We start from the raw sequence: 6,232 nt of genomic DNA, 5'->3' as shown, positions 1-6,232 counted from the left end.
TTACTTCCCGTCATTGATTTCAGTAATGATCCTAATGTCAAATGCTTTGCTGGCTTCACTTTACCATTATTTATTATATAAATCAAATCATTACATATTGAATCAATTCTTAGAGAATCTTCATTTAATAGTTTCCTCCGTAAATAAGATACCGTAAACTTTGATTAAATAAGATATAAAAGTATGTAATCTAAAGTACCTACCTAAAATATCGGGGTTGGGGACATTGGGTACACTGCACTAAGATTTCAAGCGGCACGATCGCATCATCAGTGGACGTCCCTGCATCTTGGCTATTTCTTAACATCTACGACTTCGTTCGTTCTAAAAATAGCCTAAATTAAAGCTAAAAACAATAAAACTATAGAATCATAATAGTTAAAAAACAATAAAACTATAGAATAAAAATATAAACTAAGAAGATCAAAAGGAAACTTGAAACGGACGTCTCCTTAGGAGCGAATTTCACTTTCTGTAGCCGGACTATGAAGGGCTCCTCATTGTTTACTACTCCTGTCGAAGCAGCCAACACGTTGATACGAGTAATGTCTTGTTGCTTGAGCGTATGCTTGTAAACATAATAGTTTTGTTGGTATATTTAATCTTAATACAGCTCCAAAATTTTGCTCTTCCACCTTTCACGGAATATCCTGTCAATAGGCTCGGATAACAGCAGACTTCTTCTCGGGAGTATAATATTATCACTTCGCAAATCGCAATCCTTGTGGTTGTATGGAGAAATTATGTCGGTTCACAATTGGGTTCACGTACTCACAATTTTCTCCTCTTGGGGTTCGATAAATTATTATCGGTGGTGGAGAGAACACTTGGGGAAGTATTTTCTCCCGCTTTTAACTAAACGTTTTTGGATTTTATTAATTTAAAAAGAAATTGTTATTTGAAAAGAAATTGTTGAGAATATTTCGTTGTGTCGTTCGAATATTACGAGTATGTTGTGTTATTAACAATATTATTGCAAATTCGCCGGTGTCCTTACGGAGGATCGAATAATAGAGCGCGGTCACCGTTGTCCTTATGGAGCTCCACGGAATTCGTCACCGTTGTCCTTACGGAGGTTTGACTTTCTGGTCTTGAAAGATGTGATTGTCCGAGATTCCTTGCAGCATGTGTTGTGACTTGTGGTAGAGTAGCCTGCGTTGTTATGAGCAAAATGGCTCATTTGCGATGTAGCTAAAAATTCTTGTAATGTTTCGTAACTCGTATAATTTCAAATTTGGCGTCTATTATCCAATCCGATGATATTTTACTAAAGTCATTTACTAGAGATAACAAAAATGACTTATCTTCATCTGTGCCAGGCGAAGGATCTCTCTCAGCTTTATTCTGTTTATCATATAATTTCGATCAAAGCATCCTCACCATCACTTTGGCGTTTTCGTTGTTTCTTTATGAGTTATGACTTGTTCTTTTTCAGTTGATTGAACTGTTGGTGGTGGATTTGTCTGGGATGAAGCGTCAAAATTTGAAACACTCTGACCTTCGGTTACATCTTTAAAAAAAAGTAGTTTTGAAGATGCTGCGGAGCCGCATTTTTTTCAGGGTTTTGCAATATCTGGTGAAGCCGTCCCTCAAAGTTTTCCATTTAGACTGCACCTCTATGCCTGTAATAAAATAAAGTGACGCCCACAACTCCGTTGTGCCAAAATTCGTTTATCGCGCGGCAATCGTACTTACATTTTTTTCGGGACAAAAAGTACACTATGTCCTATTCTAATTTGTAGGACTCAAAGTATCCCATACCCGGCAAAATCCGTTTAATGGTTTGGGCGTGAAGAGGTGGTTTTGGCGCATTCAATAATTGAATGCGTCAACGAACGCAACGCCAACATTGTCATTTTTGTTTTTTGGATACGGTCATAGGGCAAGCGTCGCGGGCATGCCTCACGTTCGCTGTTGACTGCGCTATAACGCATGCCCTTGACGAACAGAAAATGGAACAAAGATGTGCCGACTAGTCGGTAAATCCGGCCAATTTCGTAGTCGGCGAATAGACGGCAAAAAGCGGCGACTATCCGGTGTTTTTCCTATTTTGGCTATTTAATTGGAATTACATTTATGAAAAACCTTGATCATTTATAATATTTTTATTTAACAATCGATCTTACACATTATTATTTATATTATTTTTATTTAACAAACAATCAGTCTTACACATTTCGATAAATAAAGTGTTTCTGAAATTACAAGTTGCTTGCATAGAAAACATTTAGGTGGTAATAAGGTGTAACAAAACTAAGTGATAATATTTTTGGGTGTGTATGTATCTCTTATATTGAGTTCACTGTGAAAGTGGCAACGCTGAAATAGCCATTTTTTTTGTGATTTGTTTGGGCAGACGTCATGCATTTTCCCATACAAAAGTAAAAAAAACTTTCAACAACTTGAATCAAAACACACATTCGCAGTCGCTTGGTCGCGTAGGTTTGAACAAAGCATAATACTTTCGAAGTGAACTCTTTATAGGGAACTCATACACACCCTAAAGTAATATCGAATAGTTTTACACCTTATATTGTTAATAAATTAAGTATTATTATAAAAATAAAAATGAGTAACGTAAACAAAATATACTTACTTAAACAAAAAATAACGTGAACACCCGAAACCATGATCGACTTGGCCGACTATTTGGCCGATTAGTCGGCTACTTTGCCACCGACTAATCGGCTAGTCGGCTAATCGGCACATCTCTATAATAAATCACTTTCAAACTTCAATATTTTTTATTGAGAACTTTACAAAGAGAATATAATCACTACGTTTAACTTTATATTAAAAACTTTATATTATTTAAAGTACTTACCTATTATAAATTTGTGAAGAAATTAATATTTTTTGTTTACAAATCAATCGGTTCTGAATCTGACTCTGAGTAATTTGACCAGTATTGAAGAATGTCACTATAATAATATTGTGGTGGCGGTAGAGTGTTCTGACTTTCTGGAGACGGGCTTGTAATGTGTATAGGTCGACTCTGTGATATTATACTGTTGTTGCGACACTTGCGAGGCTGTGATGTTTAATTCTGATTTGTAATGTTAAGTAATGGTCTACTCGAACGACTGTGCTTGGATTTAATAATTTGATCAGAAATAATCCGAACTGAGGTTGATGAAGTAGCCCGCCTATTATGATTGCCTTGTGATTGTTAAGTATCGGGTTGAAATGATATATTTGGAACTGTCTTTTTTTCTTTATGTCTTGGAATATTTTTTATTCTAGCTTCGAACTTCTCATCGCAAGTCAGCTCTTTCATAAAAGGAACCAACGATAGACAATAATTGGTGTCGACATCTTCATTAGATTGAAGGGCATTTAGTAACTGTTCTTCAAATTTGCCTTGTTTGGCTTTTCGTTTACGTTGCCGATGCGGTTGGGCTTCCTCTGACAAATCAGTATCATTTTGGTTTGATTCACTAGTTTTAATACTGCCTTCAGTCGGTCGTGATTCCATGCAGGGTACCAGAAACAGCATGCGCTCGTAGTAAACATATGGTCGCCGTTTCGAAGCTGATTGTCCAGATTTTACTCACTTTTGGGCTTTTAATTCTCTAGCGAAGCAGGTCCGCAAGTTATTCCATTTTTTTTTAGCTTTGCGACCTAAAATATGGAGTAAAAATATGTTATTAAAATAGGAAAATCTGTATTAATTTATGAATATTTTGTTGCAGGTATTTGGCAACAGACCATATTTTTCACAACTTTCTAAAATCTACTTGTGAGCAACTATGGAATGTACTTCATTCGCTATGTATGTATATGCCTGAAAAGATTGAAGAATATTGTATTCGAATTTCTAACGAATTCAATGAACGTACAAACTTTCCAAATGTTATAGGAGCTATAGACGGGAAACATGTACGAATTGTTCAACCGCAAAACACTGCATAGTCATTCTATAACTACAAAAAGTTTTTTCTTGCGTTTTGATGGCTTGGACCGATGCCGATTAAAAATTTTATTCATATTGATGTAGGTGCATATGGCAGCAGCAGTGATTCCGAGATATTTAAATCGTCGCAGATAGGCAAACGGTTATTATAATCTCAGCTCTCCTTTTACTGCTAAAAAAACTAAAGGAATCGATTTTTAGATCAGTACAAGGTCTATTATGTCCATTTTTAGGTACAGTAGTTCTAATTTGTTAGTTTGTTAATAGAATTATATTTTCAGAGAATAGTGGTGATATTTGCAGTAGAATAAACTACAAAATAACTTTAGTACTTATGTATTGCAAAACTAAAAGATGAGATCCATGTCATCTATTAGGTTTTTTACATTTTCAAGAACTAATAGTCGATTTGTCATTTGTTTCTTCTGCTCTTTCTTTGCAGTGCTCTTGGTCTATTCTTCCTAACTCGTATGGAAGTGATCATTTTCCAATTGTAATATATTTTCAAAACTCCAGTGGACCTTGTTCCGTTGACATCCCCTCAAGACAGAAATTTAACCTGGCTAATGCTGATTGGGATCTTTATTCTATTGCAACGGATGAGGAGTTTCAATCTATTCCTCAGATTACAACGGATAACATCTATGATGTTTACCCGTCCATTAAGTTGGCTTTATTACGAAGCGCTGAAAAATCTTTCCCCGTCAAAAAGCTTGGTCCATTTAGAATGCCGTCCCCTCCTTGGTGGGATGCGGAGTGTACAGAGATCTGTAAAAAAAGAAAGGAGGCAGAACGAGCCTACTCATTATCAATGACTATGTCAAACTTTCTTATGTATAAAAAATTGCTGCTCAGGCTAAGAGACTTTTCTCTAAGAAAAAAAGACTTGGGTGGCAATTTTTTTGTGAAAGTTTGTCCCCCCCCCCCCCAATCTCATCCTTCTCTGATATGGCAAAAAATAAGAAGATATCGCGGGTCATTTTCTTGTGAGATCCGGGATTCTAATAGTGATCCTTCGGGTTGGATTGATTCCTTTGCAGAAAGGTTGGCGCCTCCTTCAGCCCCTCTACAGGAGGAATTAATGGTATATGAAAATTCTGGTACTGTCACTATACTCCACTCGGGCTAACTTGTCGCTAGCGGTCATTGACTCCCTGTCAAAAATTTGTCATTTTCCATATAAAACCACGATTAAGAATATCTGACACTTCATTGTCAATCGTGGTTTATATGGAAAATGACAAGTTTTTGACAGGGAGTCAATGACCGCTAGCGACAAGTTAGCCCGAGTTGAGTATAGTGACCTAGATGCTCCATTATCATGGGAGGAATTTCAGTTGGTATTGGAAGCCCTGAGGGACTCTGCCCCCGGTGTTGATGGGATACCGTACTCATTTATTGTTAAAAGCGGAACTTCAACGCAAAAAATTCTTCTTGAGGCTCTCAATGTAATATTTCAGACTCCTTCGTCCTCCACAAGAGTGGAAGACGCAAGTTATTATCCCAATTCTGAAACCCGGTAAACCTGACGGTATCCCATCGTCATACCGTCCTATTGCCTTGTCTTGCACCCTTTCGAAAATTTTGGAGCATGTCATTAAAAATAGATTAGAATGGTTTGTGTTTATTTTATATTGACTTTTACTTAGACTTTGACTTTAGACCTGACAATATAGAAAAACGGTGCTGAAAATTATTTTCCCGCCATATATTTTTAAGGTTAATACTCGACCAATGATATTCTACTTATACAGATATCTTACGTCCATACTATTTTCCGGCTTAAATCTCTTCCGAACAATTTTCAAATTCAAAATTGCAAACATTGACAATTTTGACAGATAAGTGAAACAAAAGATACGAAAAACTATTTACATAAAAGAGACAGTTCTATTTTTAAACGTCGAATCGTATCGCTGTCTCCTTCTTCGCCTGAGCTATGACGAAAATTCGATTTTTCCAGATTGTTCGAAAAAATAATTGAAAATGTAAATAATCGAGGTATTTATTGCAATCAAGACATGTGGTAAAAGATTCCATGTGTTTTGTTTACTTTCGAGTCATAATTGGTACATTTTCGATACACGCACGACGTCATTTTCAATTTATTTAGGTAAGACAAGACGTGGCACGTTCGTGACTGCGCTCGATGCAGACTAAACAACAGATGGCCCTATTGGGCCGTATTTGAATCTTCACAACGCGCGCGGTAGTAACATAATATCTGCTTTGAGTTTTTCATCATTGTACTCGACACCGGCCATGGCTATATAGCCGAAGTGCCATAAGAAAGAAAAAAATAATAATATGACAGTTGAC

The sequence above is a fragment of the Aricia agestis genome, chromosome Z, assembly GCF_905147365.1.
Source record: "Aricia agestis chromosome Z, ilAriAges1.1, whole genome shotgun sequence".
NCBI lineage: Eukaryota > Metazoa > Arthropoda > Insecta > Lepidoptera > Lycaenidae > Aricia > Aricia agestis.
Note: the sequence above shows the minus strand (reverse complement) of the source record.